At 43.8% G+C, this 17,401-nt stretch overlaps 1 long non-coding RNA gene across 1 annotated transcript; it reads right to left on the bottom strand.

The window, feature by feature from the left end:
- Positions 1-277: 277 nt before the first annotated feature.
- LOC134485720 (uncharacterized) lies at positions 278-16,724 on the bottom strand. The gene is made up of 3 exons (XR_015677904.1): positions 16,479-16,724; positions 2,969-3,139; positions 278-2,612 (listed from the first exon to the last, which is right to left on the bottom strand). It is a non-coding gene; the product is annotated as an uncharacterized LOC134485720 (long non-coding RNA).
- Between the last annotated feature and the right edge of the window lie 677 nt (positions 16,725-17,401).

Below are 17,401 nucleotides of genomic sequence, written 5' to 3'. Positions count from 1 at the left end.
TAATTTTCTAAAACTATGTTATCAGTGTGGAAAGAATTAGATTTCGTTACTGCATTTGCAAATAAACTTGGTTTTTGCTGTTTCCTAGCTCACTGAACTCATCCCTGTGCTGCTGTGTGGACTCCATCAAAAATTCTGTAAACTATTTTTTCTTTTGTTTTGATGGGGTAATATTTGAGCCTCATTGTACTCTTAATCGTTCTGCCTCAGCCTCCTCAGTGTGGAGGTTTTAAGTATGAGCCACCTGACCTAACTTTGTTGAGAATTAGGCAACTTTGTTGAGAATTATTTTTAATGAGAAATGTAAATAAATGTAGATAGATAGACGATCGATAACTAATTTTAAAAAGTAGAAATTTTAGGAATATTTGTTTTACATGATTAAAAATAAACATAGGCACAATTACATACACATTCAACACATTAAAAATGTTAAAACAGAATGAAACATAGTTCCTTGAGGGCCACATTTTTCAGCCCTGCTTGCTAGAATTCTGGCACATGAATGCTTCTAAAACAGCCACTGACAGCAAGCCATCAAGGGTTCTGACCATAAATCTTGTGTGTTCATTCTAGATTCCTGAGGACAAAGGTTGGGTCTATTTTTTATGCCCAGTGTGCTGTAGTTGCACAATCAATCTTTAACCATAATGGTAGTGACTTTTCCAGAGCCAATTTCTGTCCAGACTCCTCTCCGCTTTTTCTGAGTTTACAATACACACAGTACAATGAGAGGACTTTTCAACTCCCAATGAAACACAGACACTCATATTTTCCAAATGTGACCATGTCCTCCAGTGACCACACAGCTCCCTCTGTACAGCCATTACCACATATTTGCAGGATAAGGGAAGCCTGTCTTCACCTTTTCACCTCTTGGAAGGGTTGGATCTTATTCTGGAACAAGGAGTAAGGCTGGAAGGAGCAGGTTGGCTTGAATTCAAGTTCCAATACCTCTGCTGATAAACTTTGCAACTATAAGGAACGAATGTAACCTCAGCCTCCAGTTCCCTATGAAAACACGCTGGTCATGGTGTCTGGAGAGATACGGAGGGTAAGTAAAGTAGTAGATAAGACAACCCCCAGTGTCCCTTCTTTCTTACATAGCTTTCATCCCTTTGTGGTCAAACTTTGTCAACACAACCCATAGCTTGGGTTGATCCCTAACTTGCTATTGCTTTAGAAATTAATAAGCAAATGAGAGCAGAAGATGGGACACCTTATAGATAAAGCCAGGAGGAGTTCTGAAAAGGCTTGAGGATTGATAAAAGGCTTGGTGAATTCCTAGTCAGTGTATTTCTGTCATCAGTGTTATCAGTAGAAACACCAGTGAATAAATCCTGCTAACAGTATAAGAAACCTCAAAGAGAAAGGAAATAGTTTAATAAACTATCCAGACAAACTTGGGCTCTACGGGACATTTTTCTAGAACCAATTCCTCTGCTTTAAGGGGGAACAAAGTAACACCAACAAAACCAAAAACCTTGGACTATTTTGAGATGCATTGTCTCATTCCCAAGGGTCTGGTTCCCAAGACCCGTTTGTCACCACTGGTCTGCACAGAGCCAAAGACACAGGGAGCCTCTTTCAGGGATTCATGGAATCTATATGCAAAATGAAACCCTATAGACTGGTACAGGCTGAAGATTACAGTGAGTTACATGGAAACTGAATCTAGTGCTTCTGTATTTCGAATGTGTTTCTTTAAAGTCTATGTATTAGAAATGTAATGCCCTGTATATATTAAATAATGCTAGAAGTTAATATGGTGGCAATTTTTATCTTAGCCAGCTTTTCCGCAAATAACCACACAGAGACCTTTTCATATTTCAAAGCCTTAGGCCTTAGCTGGACAGACTCTCAATTAGTTCATCTAAGTTAACCTGATTACCTAGTCCCATACAACCTTGTGGTTAGCTGTACCTTCAAGCCCTGTCAAGTCAGTCTCCTGTCAAGTCTCCTGGCGACCAGGACCTTCCTCCTTTTGCATCCAGGAAGTCCCACCTTCCACTTCCTGCCCAGATAATTGGCCATTGGATTTTTTATTAAAGGCAATCAAAGAATATCTTAGGTAGGTAAGAAAGAACAGAGACACAATTTCACACAGCGTACCCTAACAGTACCCAGACGCATGTTACAGGAGCTTGGCAGGATTTTATGAGTCCTAAGGACTGGGCTCTACGGTGACTTTATAGGAAAGAGTCACACTCTATGACTTTCTTCTGTCTCACCATGTAAGGTCCTCTACCATATTATGATTTCTCAGAAAATGCCTCAGCAAGTTTTACCACCTTTTGTACTCCCCAGCCATGAGAACCATGAACCAAAGGAACGTCTTCGTTACATACTAACTGATCTGTGTCGTTCAGCTAGAGTAACAGAAAACACATGAAGTCTGATGTCTGAACATGGGCAGCATTTTTCAGCTTACAAGGCATCTGAAACACAGTCATTTGGGCAGGGGTGGGGTGGGCTTGTTACGGGAACCCTAAGGATTCCAGTGTCTGTACTTCAAGCACTTTATAACTTCCTAGTTAAAATGTTTCCATCTTGATAATCTTCCTGCAAACAAAACCGGAATCCCTTGTTTTTCTTCTTGGTCCCTCCATGACCTGAAGAACAAAACAAGGTGAAAATTTTGCAATATTACCTATATAATATGCTTTAAATCAATCACCTTCATATTACCTTCATGATATCTATTACCAGTATGGTATTATAAATGAATGAATGAATATACACACAGGCATTGCCAATCTTTGGACATCAAGACTGGACATCTGTGAAGTTCACCCTCAAAGACTGATTCATCAAGTTATAGGGAATAAACCTAATAACATTTTAAACAAGCTTATGATTCTGTGTTGATCATATCCACAGATACCCTAGGGTGCAAACAGTTGGACAATAACAGTGAGAAAATAGTACTGATAGTTTTTCCTAGGTAGTTTTGAACTAGAATAATTACCTCGTTGGTAACAGCCATGAACCATCTCCAGAATGCAGAGCGGACTAATTCTTGTTTCGGTTTTTGCCTCCAGGATCCACTGAGATTTCTTCTAAAGTTCTTGCAGGACTGAGCAGTTTGTTCAAATGGGGTAAAAACCACCTTTGATTTCCAGTTTCAGTCCTTTGGATTCTAGGAAAGAGGCATTCGTTACTTAGTCCTCATGGAAACGGTGGACAATTTGTTTAACTTGAAGACTCCTGCTCCAGGAAACTGCCGAAAAAGAGGCAAAGGACAATCCACATGGTGGGATGTGGGCTAGAAGAATAAGATTAAGTTAGATAAGCTAGGAGGAAGCCCACACTAAAGCCCTTAGCATTAAACTACTAGTGGGTCCAAGAAAGTCCCATTATTGTCTGCTGCAGGGACTGTATTTTACTGAGAACGTGCCCTGCCCCGAAGAGACCAGTAGCAACAGAAAGCAAAAGTCATAACTTCAGAACTTAGGAGCTACCAAATTCTTTCCAGCTGTGAGCTCCAGGGGTGGCTTCTGGGGTCTCCTGACTCCAATCCTCCATTAATGCCGAACAGTCTAAACTGCTTCCCTCCCTCCTTCTACAGCCATTACCCCTGGTTCCTTTTAGCCTTTGTCATGCACGCACTGCCAACTGAGATACAGTGAACCCAATGTTCAAGATCAAGTGTCAAAATTTCAGTGTTCTCAGACTGGGGTGACAGCTTAGTTGGTAAAACACTTGTCATGAACGTGTGAGGATCTATATATAAATCCCCAGAGCCCAAGTAAAAGTCCAGTGTGGTTGTGTGCTCCTCTGTAATCCCAGCATTCCTGCAAAGAGATGAGAGGTAGAGACTGGGGAATCTCTGGAATCATGAGCGTCAGCCTTCATGCAGCAGGAGAGAGAGAGAGAGAGAGAGAGAGAGAGAGAGAGAGAGAGAGAGAGAGAGAGAGAGAGAGAAAAGAGGGGACAGGGGAGAGGGGAAGAGAGAAGAGGGGAGAGGAGAGAGAGAGAGAGGGAGAGAGAGAGAGAGCGCCTCAAACAAGGTGGAAAAATAAGAACGGAAACTGGAGTCTGCCCTCTGACCTCCACATATGCACCATGGTACCTGTGAATTCACACTCATGCACGAGTGCGCACGCATTTGCATGCACACACACACACACACACAAACACACACACACACACACACACACACACACACACACACACAAATGTTACAGGTCTAGTCTTTTCCTAAAGCCAAGAAAAGAGGAAGAAGAAAAAAAGGTGGATGATAGCCAACAAAAGCACTGATTTTCCAGCCCAGACCTTTAATCCCAGCACTTGGAAGGCAAAGCATGAGGATCTCTGATTATAAGGCCAGCTTTGTCCACAGAGAGAGTTTTAGGACAGCCTGGGGAGGGGGAGAGAAGGAAGAAGAGATGGGAGAGGAAGAGGAGAAGGAGAAGGAGGGAGACGAGAAGCAGGGAGAGGGAGAGGAGGGGGAGGTATTGATTTCTTGTGAGTTGGGATCATTTTTCCCTTTCAGGCTCAAGAACATTTTCAGGATTCGTTTAAACTCTTCATCCTTACAGCTCAATGATGTCATCTTCTTCAAGAGCTTTAAGTAAATAGGGCTCTGGCAGTCAGGAGTCATAAATCTGAAGTTGTCCTTCCTGCCTTGTATCTCTGGAGTACTCTCACCTGCTAGGATAAACGATAATGAATGTAAGGACGATAAAATGCATTGCATACATGGAAACTGTGACTGATATGATGCCTCTGAAAACAGCGGAGTGCCGTTTGTAGACATAGCTGTTCTTGGGGGCTCGCCTAGAAACTTTCCGTCTGAGAGAGGAGATTTCCCAACACGTGACTGACTTCTTTCTCTGTCTGTGAACATCGAATGTTTTTCTTTTCTCATTTTTTTTAAAAAAAAACAAGAAACGTTTGGATTTCTTTCTAAAGAAATTGGTATCATTTAGGACAGTTGGAAAAGTTTGTGGGTTGTTATTAGCACACTTGAGGATTATATATTTAGGAAATGGGGAGCAATTCTCTTTTGGGAGAGGTCTGACTTAACAAGGCAGTTTCCTACCTGGTAACGAATTACGTGGTATTTCTCACATGAGAGGTGAATGGATGTCTACACTAATCAAAATATAACCAAAGTTAACAATGAGGCAAAATTATTTGGTGCCATTTCCTCCTTCCCAGGAGAACTGAAGAGATCTACTATGTGAAGTTTCTGTCGCCTCCCCCACCTTCTCCCATTATTAGCTACTTTTCCTGTGGCTGTGACAAAGCATGTGTCAACAGCAAGTTAAAAAGGAGGAGGGTTTTTGCTATGCTTCATAATTTAGAGGTGTATTCTCTTGGGAGGGAGGGCTTGACATGGCGTAGGAGCATGGACCAGCTAATCAGGTTTATTCAGAGTCAGGAAGCAGGAGATGAAGGTCCAGTGTTCAGCCAGCTTTCTCAATTTCAACCAATTCAGGACCCCCACCCATGGAATACTGTTATCCACATGAAAGGTGGGTTTTCCTTTCTGGAAACACCCTCAACAGACACACCAGAATGCCTGTTTCTGTGGCTGTTCTATCTCTAGTCAAGTTGTCGGGGAAGACTGATCATCACAATTCTAGTCCTTGTCAGCTTCCCACCCAAACACATCACTTTAAATCAAATATTCCACTCTTGGCCCTTAATGCCTCATTTTAATCACATAATACAAACTGGATTTAGTCCAACTTTAAAGTCTTTATACTCTGTAACAGTCTCAACACTGTTCTGAGACACAATATAATCTCTTGGGAGTCCTTATAAATACAAAAGACAGGCTACATAGTTCCTAAATACAACACTACATTTAAAAAAAATTACTAATAAGAGGAATAAGCAAGAAAAGATCAGACCAAAGCAAGTCTCATACCCAGAAAGACAAACATTAAATCCTATAGTGCCATAGTGTAGCATCTGGGGCTTGTGATAGAATCACCTGGGTGACAACAGCCTAGGGCAACCTTGACCTTCTATATCATGTGACTTTTCTTGGACCAGCTCCATTCCATGCCTGCAGTTTTCCTCAAAAGATGCCTCATGGTCCTGCCAATTCCAACATCTTATAGCATCATCCACTCCAACTTGGGTTTCACCTTCCCAACTTTATGATGGCCTTTCAAGGACTCCCTGCAAGGAACACAACCCTACAACATATTGCCTGAATTCAGCAGCTTGGCTCAAGCTTCCATAACCCTTGTGATTTTCTTGCTGAATCACATGATTCTGCTGCCTCCGATTCTGCTGTCAGTTTGACACAGAGAGCCTCAGTTCCTCCTGTGCTGACTGTGGGAAAGCCCTCTCCTAGGTTGTTTTGAGCAGAAAATACCTTCAGTGGCATCTGACAACAGGGTTTCTCTTTTCAGTTGAATTTTCATTTCCAAATTTAATTGAGTAGAGTTTTGCCATCCAAGCACCTTTCCTATTGTCTCTCCTTATGACGCTAATCTATTTAGAAATCACAGGTGTCCCTCCACAGCCACCCTGACCACAATGGTAAACTTGATCATACTCTTTACCACACCTCACATTCCCAGACCATTCTGTTCCCTGTTGCTGTAAATCTTAAGTGAAGAAACCATCCCACAGTCCAGATGCTATCCTGACCTGAGGTTTCCTCCATCTGACCTGAGATTTCCTCCACTAGTCAAATTAGCTCCAAACATACTCTCAGGATGAGGGCAGAATGGAGCTGGGTTTCCTGCCAGATTCTAACACATATGGCCTCTAGCTCCATTCCCATCAGAGCCCTAGTCCCACTCTGAAACCTCATGAGCCAGGCCTCTGTTAGAACTTCTCTCAATATCTTCTTCAAACTGCCTCCACAATTGTCCAGTAACCTCTGCCTATAAGCATTCTAGAAATTATGAAGCTGGCATCTCCACATTCTCCCATATTTCTTCTACAAACCTGTTCTCAGAGGCTAATGAACCACATGGGTTTATCACAGCAATAGCCCCTCCTTAGGCCCTTATGTCCTCCTTAGAAATATTATAAGCACATGTTTTTGTTTTAATCCCAAGTATGGGGATATGAGGCTGCTTCAAACTGTCCACAGCAGCTGACTATGATTTGTCTCGTGCTGTAGCAGGGGAGTGATTTTGCCAGGGGCAGATAGTTTATATGACTGTGTGACATTTAGGACTCTGGGGACGTTTCAGAGGGTATATAAATGCTAGGGCCTCAAGAGGTGGGGTAGGTTGTTGGTTGGTTGCTGTTCATGTTGGTCACTGTTTGTTAAGTATCTGTGTGCAAAGAAGAAACAAGAAGAAATTAGATATCCTGACTGTGAAGACCAAACTCACCCCAAGAAACTCAATGTCATGTTGCCCCCTTTCCAACCCCTGACTTTATTTGGGGGATCTCTTTGCTTTCCTCTCTATTCTTTTTTCTCTCTTTTCTAGTGTTGGGGTTTGAAATGGAGGAAGAAAAGAGGCAGAGAAAGTTGAACCTACAAAGTAGCTAAATCCAGCAACACACATTTGCATTCAGAAAACACAGCAAGTTGAACGTGAGTGCTCAGCTGGCTTCCTACCTCAATCCCAGGACTCCAGTTCATAGGCCAGAGTTGTCTACATTCTAAGTGGGTCTTCCCACTGTAATCAAGCCCTTGCTGACATTCCAAAGGGGTATGTTTATGAAGACTGCCAATCCATTAAAGTTGAGAGTAAGGATTAACACTCACACTAACTCTCCCATTTCACACATAGAAGAAACTTGATATGACAAGAAAGAGAGGTACCATTCAAAATCTAGGCTTGTGGTGGTGGCAATAGCCTTTAATCTAGCACTCAGGAGGCAGAAGCAAATGGATCCCTGTGAATTCAAGGCCAGTCTGATCTACAAAGTGAGTTTCAGGACAGCCAGGGCTACACAGAGAAACCCTGTATCTAAAACAAAAAACAAAAATAACAAGTAAACTTATTATCTCAGTGACTGAGCCAATGAATGAGACACTGAAAAGTGAGGTCTGCTTGGTTTGCTTGTTCATGTATTCTCAGTCAGTTTTGGTAAACACTAGATTAATTTGCAAGGACCGCCATAACAAACTAACACATGGTGGTTGGCTTAAATTATAGAGGTTTTTTTTTTCTCTTACACTTCTGGAAGCTAGAAATCCCAAGGTCAGGAAGCAGGATTGGTTTCCACTGATTCTTCTGCCCTGTGTGTGTGGAAAGATGGCTTATTTTCCCTGAGGCATCACATGGATTTCCCTCAGTGCATTTATTTGCCTTTAGTTCATCTTCTTGCTTTCTTGGTATACCAGTCATATTGAATTATGGTCCACTATAATGGCCATTTCTACTTAATTACCAATATGATCTATTTTCCAAATACAGTCACATTTTGAGGTATTTAAGTTAAGACTTCAACATATGAAAGGAAGGGCACAATTCAACCCATACTGATGCTTACTGAAGGCCTTGTGAATGACCTTGTAAGTCAATTAATGAATGGCTGAACAACAGGTGAGTAAGCGTGGGAACTGGCTCCTGGCCTAGTGTATTATTTATGGGCAACATGACTTTGATGGGCTTACTCATTCTGGCTAGGTGTCTGATCTCTCAAAATCAAATGAGAACAGAGAAAATAGACCACATGGTCTCTTTTCTAAGGTACAAGGTAAATGCATCGATTTGTCAAGGTCAGATTGTTATACAAGGACAGGAAGGAGCAACTGAACACTGAGCTGATTTCTTGGGTGTTAGAGGAAATAGTTCCTCCTCTAACACACCTAGAGCCCACCCCCAGACTGTTCAAATGCACAACATTGTACTACTGTTTGAACACCCAACAGTAGCCAATAGTCAGCAATGACTTTTCTGCATATCAAGACTGACAACATGGAATACTGTAAAGGCTTATATATTTATGTTTTAGCATGAGTATGCACATGTGTTCATACCTGTGTGTATGCCTGTGAAAAACAGAGGGCAACGTCATAAGCCTTCCTCTATCATTCTCCACGTCATATTTTGAGGGGTTTCTCTGTGAACTTGGAAATCACTATTTCATCCTTATTGGCTAGCCTGTGAATTCCTGGGATCCTCCATTTCCACTCTGGGATTGTAAGAACACACTGCTCTACTCTGAGTTTTGCATGGGTGCTGGAGATCTGAACTTGGATCTTCATGTTTGCTGAGTAAGCATTTTACTCTCAGAGCCATTTCATCCCTGTTCCAAGTTGCCAGATGTTTCTATAAGTCAGACTTTTCCTTCACCTTTGATTTTAAAATAAAAGTTACCGGAGAGAATCCCTAGGAATGTGCTGTATCTGGTGAAATCCTTCAAGAAAGAGAACTCACTGGGTTTGCCTTCTACAGAGGAGCTGCACCCTAGGGGTCCTCCGACAGCTGTGCTCACTACTTAAAAGCTGTAGGAACTTCAGAATTCCCAGAAAGTCTTTAGCCTCTGCCTCTGCTAGCATCTACATCAGCCCTTCTAGGCAGGTTTACTACTGTCACTGGACAGTCCTGAAAGCACAACCAAGCCCTGTGTCTCCATTACAATCCCATTGCCTTGTAAGACACAGCTCTTTATGCAATCAATATGTGTGAATTAAAGCTTTGACATCAAATAAAAGATCAAATGGGCTTTTAATGCTTCTCATAACTTTGTACATTCATGATGCTGTATCCAACTGCACAGAGCTTAGCTCCTGTCTTAGTTAAGGTTCTACTGCTGTGCAGAGACACCATGACTATGGCAACTCTTATAAATGCAAATATTTAATTGGGGCTGGCTTGCAGTTTCAGAGGTTAAGTCCATCTCACCATGGCAAGAAGCATGGTGGCATGCAGGCAGACACAGTCCTGGAGAAGGAGCTGAGAGTTCTGCATTTTGATCTGCAAGCAATAGGAGACTGCGTTCCACACTAGGCCTACCTTGACCATCTGAGACCTCAAAACCCACCTCCACAGTGACATACTTCCTCCAACAAGGCTACACCTATTGCAACAAGGCCACACTTCCTAATAGTGCCACTCCCCATGGACCAAGCCTTCCAACACATGAGCATCCAGGAGCTATTCCTATTCAAACTACTACAGTGTCTTCAGTAGCCATTTACTGGCCAACCTCCATGTTCCAGGCTACCCTTTTCTCAGCCTCCTTTACCAGCATTTCTTGAAAACTTGTGACATGTCAGGCAATGTTTTGACCAATGCAGAACATAGAGAGACCAGATATAATCATCTCAAGTAGCTCATGGAGCTCCTATTGCCTGCAGCCAACCAGGCAAATCTCTGTTGCTGTGAGTTGTCTACTGGAAGCAATGGGAACACCAGGGAGGATGATGGGAGTAAGCAGAGAGGTAGGAGTATAGTCTGGGTCACAAGCATCCCACAGGAGGCACTTGAGCTTAGACTTAAAGATTAGTGATATATTTACAAAAGGATCAAGAGCAATAAGGAAGCCTGGTCATCCGAGAGTGCCCAAGTTTGGTGTAAGTGGGGCACATGAGAGAAGGTAAGGTGTACACTGAAGGCAGAGTACCACACTCTGAAGACATAACTGAGAGATCAGGCTGGCCCACTGTGTGTGCTCTGAAGTGAACTCTCTCTACTCTTCCTAAGAGGGAATCTTGAGGGTAATTGCACATACTGGAGAAGGTAACCGATGCAAAACCAAGCTCATGAGGAAGTCTGTTCATTCATATTATTATTATTTCTGTCATGATTGAGAAAGAGATGTGAGTCAGGCATTGTAGCACATGCCTGTAATTACAGCACCCAAGAGGCTGAAGCACGAGGAGCATGAGTTTGAAGCAAGCCTGGACTGTGTAACAAACCCTGTCTTAAGAAACAAGCAAACAAGGCTATTTGCTTTAGAAGTGATGGCTACTCCACTTGCTTCATCATATTGTATTGGTTAATTTTTGTCAGCTAGACACAAACTGGAGTTGCAAAAAAAGAGGGAAGCTCAATTAAAGATGTGACTCCATCAGATTAGACTGAGGGCATGTCCATTTTCTTGAATGATATTTCTATTTCTTAATTAATGATTGATGCAGGAAGGTCCAGCCCAGTGGGGACAGTGCTACTCCCAGAAAGGTGATAAGAAAGCAAGGTGAGCAAACCACACAGAACAAGGCAATCAGCAGCTTTCTCCCATTGTCCCTGCCTCTGCTCCTGTCTGAGTTCCTGCCCTGACTTCCCTCAATGATAGATTGTGTTCTGGATATGCAAGCCAAATAAACCCTTTCTTCCCCAAAGTGCTTTTAGTTATGGTGTTTATCATAACAACAGAGAAACAAATTAGGACATATACCTATTTTTTTGTAATGAACATAGTACAGTAATGCCTTTTAGATATGTAAAAATAGCTTAGACAGGAATCCCACTTTGCCCAAGGCTACACCTGATAATCAGAACTCAGTGATGTCATTCGGTCAAGATAACCAAACACAAGCCTAGAACTCCATGATGACGATTAGACGGTTTATACACAGAGACTAAGAGCAATGCTCTGCTCTGCTGTGCTCATCTGGAGTGACACCACCTTGATCTACCCTGTAGTTGGAGAGTTTTCCTCAGGATCCTGACCTTCAGTCAGAGACTTCTGATAGAGACTGGACCTGACCTTCAGCTATGATATGTCACAGGTGAACAGCCTTGGAGAGACAGGCTTGGGTTTGTAGAGTGTGAACCTTGTGTGATGACCTTTAACATAATAGAAATATAACTTTCTTATATTAACTATAGGCTTCTAACTTCTTGCTCATGACATCTTTCTTTTTAAATCCTGTCTTGAGCTGCCTTCCTCTCAAAGATTCTGTCCCCTAGGCTTCCTTGCCTAGTGGCTTTGGGTTGATTGAGCCCATGAGGGGTCTAGCAGGAGTTTGCAGAGTAATAGACAGGGACACGTTTCCTCCTACTCTTTCCTGGTTCAAGGTTTTTATGCTGACTGTGGCTGTGCTTCTCCACGTCTTAGATGGACTCCCTGGTGAGCAGAACCTTAGACGAAGACAGAGTCTAGTAATGCATTTGGAAGGTGATTCCAAGGCAAGAGGAGTCAGGATGGTCAGACAGGAGAGAGACAGACGGAAGTGCAAACATGAGGATGTAATGAGGGGCTGGAGAGATGGCTCAGAGGTTAAACGCACTCGCTGCTCTTCAGAGCACTTGAGGTCAGTTTCCAGCACCTCGGGACTCAGCTGTAAACTCCTGCTCCAGGGGATCTGGTGTCTCTTCAGACACCTTCACTCGTGTGAGCATGCCCACATGCAGACACCCACACAGACACATCATTGAAAATAATAAAAATTAACCTTTTTTTTTATTAACTTGAGTATTTCTTATATACATTTCAAGTGTTATTCCCTTTCCCGGTTTCCGGGCAAACATCCCCCTCCACCCTCCCCTTCCTTATGGGTGTCCCCCTCCCAACCCTCCCCCCATTGCCGCCCTCCCCCCCACAGTCTAGTTCACTGGGGGTTCAGTCTTAGCAGGACCCAGGGCTTCCCCTTCCACTGGTGCTCTTACTAGGATATTCATTGCTACCTATGGGGTCAGAGTCCAGGGTCAGTCCATGTATAGTCTTTAGGTAGTGGCTTAGTCCCTGGAAGCTCTGGTTGCTTGGCATTGTTGTACTTTTGGGGTCTCGAGCCCCTTCAAGCTCTTCCAGTTCTTTCTCTGATTCCTTCAATAGGGGACCTATTCTCAGTTCAGTGGTTTGCTGCTGGCATTCACCTCTGTATTTGCTGTATTCTGGCTGTGTCTCTCAGGAGAGATCTACATCCGGCTCCTGTCAGTCTGCACTTCTTTGCTTCATCCATCTTGTCTAATTGGGTGGCTGTATATGTATGGGCCACATGTGGGGCAGGCTCTGAATGGGTGTTCCTTCAGTCTCTGTTTTAATCTTTGCCTCTCCCTTCCCTGCCAAGGGTATTCTTTTTCCTCATTTAAAGAAGGAGTGAAGCATTCACATTTTGATCATCCGTCTTGAGTTTCGTTTGTTCTAGGGATCTAGGGTAATTCAAGCATTTGGGCTAATAGTCACTTATCAATGAGTGCATACCATGTATGTCTTTCTGTGATTGGGTTAGCTCACTCAGGATGATATTTTCAAAAAATTAACCTTTTAAAAGACAGTATAATCGCTTGGCCATAGTGGCTCACACCTAAATCCTGGGACTTGGGAGGCTGATGCAAGAGACTTGTCCTAAATTCAAGCCAGTCTGCTCTACATAGCAAAAGTCTATCTCAGCGAAACAAAGAGACGAAGTGTCATGGAGATCCCAGCTGAGAACAACGAGCATTTGCCTCTGGGGAGAATCTCTAAAGAATTACAGAATGTCTCTTGGAATTTCCTTATGAAAGTGGGAAGACAGCATTTTTTCCACCCACTCTGACACCCACTCACTGCTGCCTGACTGCCTCGGGGGCACTGACTCTCCCAGCGTCCCTGGCTGTGTTTCTAAGCACAGCAGAGCAGGTGCCGCTTCTGAGAAGGCTGCAGAAATAAATCAGAAAGACACTTGTCTCCCTTTAGGTGGAAAGCTGTCAGGGTGAGACTGCAGCTGCAGGAGGAATGGGTGAGGGCACCAGGGGCAGGCTTTGCACATGGTGAGCCCTGGCTGCTACTGGGCTCCCTTCATGTTTGCCCTATAAGCTCCAACATTTCCTCTCTGCTGGCTCTGCCTTTAGTCTCTGTGGGAACCCTGGACTCAGACCACGGAGAGAGTCCTTGACCTCTACAAAGAATTCCTTCATTAAAGCGTCTACAATCAAACCAGCTAGATGAGATTCTGTTTCCCGTGCTGTGACCTTGACAGGTACTGACAGGATTCTGGCTGCAAACTAACCTTGCTGGGCTGGGTAACTGTCTCCGAAATGACAGCAGAGGATGGTGAAGGCACTGACACTCAGCTGAAGCAGACAGGGCCTGAACAAGGGAGAATATTTAAATGTAGTTCCTCACAGAGCCCTGCTAGAGACACCAAGCCATAGTGACCATCTCTAACACAAGATCTCCCTCAGATACGTGTTCTAACTTGAGCCTCCAAAATCTCTCATACCAAACCCGCATCCTCATCTACTTTAACAGTGCATTCTCAGTGGCAGTGGTAAGGAGGACTGCAGGGATGGAACACTGCCACATTCACCCCTGGGTCATTTTTCCCTCAGATCCCAGTAGCCATACTCCTCCAAATTGATAAACAGACATCACACGTTTGCTAAATAAGTCTTCATGACTCCTATTGGTCTGTTTCTGGGATTTATCAGTAACTACCTTATAAGTTACAGAAGCAACAACCAAAAGGCAACTTTGCAATAGTTCCTTTCCTTTCTAGATTCATTTGATTTTAAAGCGATGGATATGTCTGTCTGTGAGTGCATGTGCACATGCATGCGGATGCCCATAGAGACCAGAAGAGAGTGTTGGATCCGTCGGAATTTGGGGCTGCTGTGAGATGACTGATGTGGATGCTGGGAATTGAACTCCGGTCTTTCTAACTGCTGAGGCACCATCTTCAGACTATCTTTGTCTTTGATATATTTCTCCTGGCCTACTGGGGGGGAAAGGGTGAGGAGGTCTTATCCTTATAATCAGAGAAAAGAAATTCATAAACCTTTGAAATCTGTCTCCAGGTGGTAACAGCACCCTGGTCTCTTGCAAGTCAAGGGACACCTGAACTAAAATGTGATTCTACCCGGAGACTGTACAGATCAGTCTGGTAGGATCAACACCACAATCACATGAGCTAAAGAGGAACATGTGCTTCCCACAGGCCAGGGGACAATGATCTGTGAAAATCCTGTGAGAAGTCACCCTCCAACAATGGTATATACAAGAGCACCCAAAATTGATGGGCACCAGCCAAGTAGACCTTAGCCCATGTGCTTCCTTTGTCTCCAAGCTGCTCTTGGGCCAGTCCCTGTAGAGATCAAGACCAGGAACAAGATAAGTGACAGAATAGAATATCCAAAGAAGAAACTTCTCTTGCGTGCATGTACACACACACACACACACACACACACACACACACACACACACACCCTCACTGTGGTCAGTTATATCCAAGTTAATACAGGCCTCAGCTGGGTGTTATGGGTTGCATAATGGCGCCATAAAAGGCATTTTAATGTCACGACTCTCAAAAGCCATGGATGACATTATTTGAAGAAAATGCTGTTCGCAGAGATAGTGAAGTTAAGCTTAGGTGGCCCTAAATCCAACCATGACCATATCTATAAGAGACACAGGGAAGAGACAGGAAGAAGGGAAGCTGCGTGCACACAGAAACTCAGAAAGATTAAAGTAGGCGTAGCAGTAAACTGAGGCTGGTAGAGCAAGGGAAGCTGGAAAAGGCAGAGAGAGAATCTCCCCTATGGCCATTTAAAGGATGGCGAGACAACCTAATTTGCAGGCTGGGGGATTGACTGTTTTAGTACATCTTTAGAATTGTGAGAGAATAAATTCTGAGCCGGCAAATCCGTGGCAAGCTGTTAAGGCAGCCACAAGGCACCGATACCATGGGGAAGGAAAAAAAGAACCAAAAAAAAAAAAAAAAAGGCCCTTTCCTTCCCAAGTTACTTTTATTTTTCCAGAGCTGAGGACCGAACCCAGGGCCTTGCGCTTTCCAGGCAAGTGCTCTACCACTGAGCTAAATCCCCAACCCCCCAAGTTACTTTTGATTGTGATGTTTACCATACTGATAGAAAGCAAGCCAGAACAGACCCCACCTCACAGACCTGTATTAAAATACATGGCAAAAAGCATGACATTGAATTGATGGAGCCATCAAGTGGTTTTTGGCTGTGTCCAAACCCAAAAAAACCTTGTGGGGTTATTAAACCCTGGCCATGCACAGTCTCTCCCTAAACCATCCATGAAAGCTTTTAAGACACTACCTACTCCAATCAATGTCAAACTGGACAGTAGTAACCTTTCCTTTCTATACCTCTGAGATGCTCATCCTTAGAAAAACATGAAGGAAATACTATGATTATCCTTCCATCACTCTGCTCAAAAATAAAATTAAACTTGTCTTTGTACCCCTCCTAGGAGCCATCCTGTGAGAGAGGGAGAGAATGTGCCAATAGAGATATTCCCTAAGAGAGCTGGAAACTGACCCTCTAAGGGATGTGAATATGAGATTCCATGTAGATACCATCACTCTAGTGGCATGGAATCCACAGTTCAGAAGGGAAGAGAATTCCAACACTTCCCAGAAGGAACAATACAGGGCTATACAGCAACTGCATTCAGCCAAAAGGAGACGGGGGAGTGGGGGGGGGCACTGTGGAGGGGGTTGGGCATGAGGGCTGGCAGCAGGCAACAAGGCCATCCTGAAGTCCACATCCTGGCCACAAAATATCCCTTTTAGTCAAAACAAACTCGATTCAAATTTCTTCTTTCCCAGAGGATGTTGAACCTGGGCGTGTCATGCCACTGTATCTGACGCACTTATTTTGGCAAAAAAAAAAAAAAAAAATCACCAAATTTCTAAAACCCAGCATGACCCTTACCTAGACAAGTTTGGAGAATGCATGGTGTTTCCTTCTAACAAGGATCCCTCTCCCAAGTCACAGCCACTTCTCTGGTTGCTCTATTGCAGTCCAGTGTGGACAATCTGTGCAAAGTCTATGTTTCTCCTGGTCCTGCTGAGATCTGCTTCAGAGCCCACAGGGCTGGGTGGAGTGTATGAGTAAGTTTCATCCCACCAGCTGCTCTCTGCAGGCTCCTCTCCCTTCCCTAGATAGAGTCTGTACTACAGAGTGTTTAGCCTCAAGGACCTCATCAAAAGCCAGAAGGGTTCCCCTAGAGGAAATGGAAGTGTTTCTCATGGCTGCCTGCCACAGTGTACAGCAGGAAAAGGGAGGGGTTCTCTTTGGCAACACAGTGGTGGCCACCCAGCCATCCCCTTCAGGATGCATGTTCTCATTTCCCAACTGCAGGGTGTGTTGGCTTAAAGATGAGCCCCTCTTCATGAATTGCCTCCTGCCAAGGCTACACCCTTTCCTCTAGTATCTTCTCTATGAAGATAGATCCATGTAGGGCACACAGCTTCATCATCTTTACCTCAACAGGGTCAACTTTGCAGAGCCTACCCAGCTCAGAGCACAGTCCCTGTGCAGCTGCCTCATTTTTTACCTTCTCCCAGAAGTCTCTTAGACTCTCTCCCAGGACTTATTCCAAAACATTTTCCGGTGCCTTGGTGTCTATATCTTCATCTCCAGCCTGTACCAGTAGAGACAGGCCAGACAAAAGTAAGATGAGATCTGTGCTACTTGCTACACCAGAAGGAATCTTTACTCCTAATTGAGGTCCTAGCTCCCTCAGAAGGATGGGGTATCTTGGCTGCAGCCAAAAAGCTAAATTCCGAGTTTGATGGAGTTAGCATGCGTCTGGTTGCAGTGGCAATTAGCATGTCCAACTAACCAGTGGCTCA

Source organism: Rattus norvegicus, chromosome 2, assembly GCF_021556685.1.
Source record: "Rattus norvegicus strain SHRSP/BbbUtx chromosome 2, alternate assembly SHRSP_T2T, whole genome shotgun sequence".
Lineage (NCBI taxonomy): Eukaryota > Metazoa > Chordata > Mammalia > Rodentia > Muridae > Rattus > Rattus norvegicus.
The sequence above is the reverse complement of the archived record's forward strand: the minus strand, read 5'-3'. Positions and strand labels throughout refer to the sequence as shown.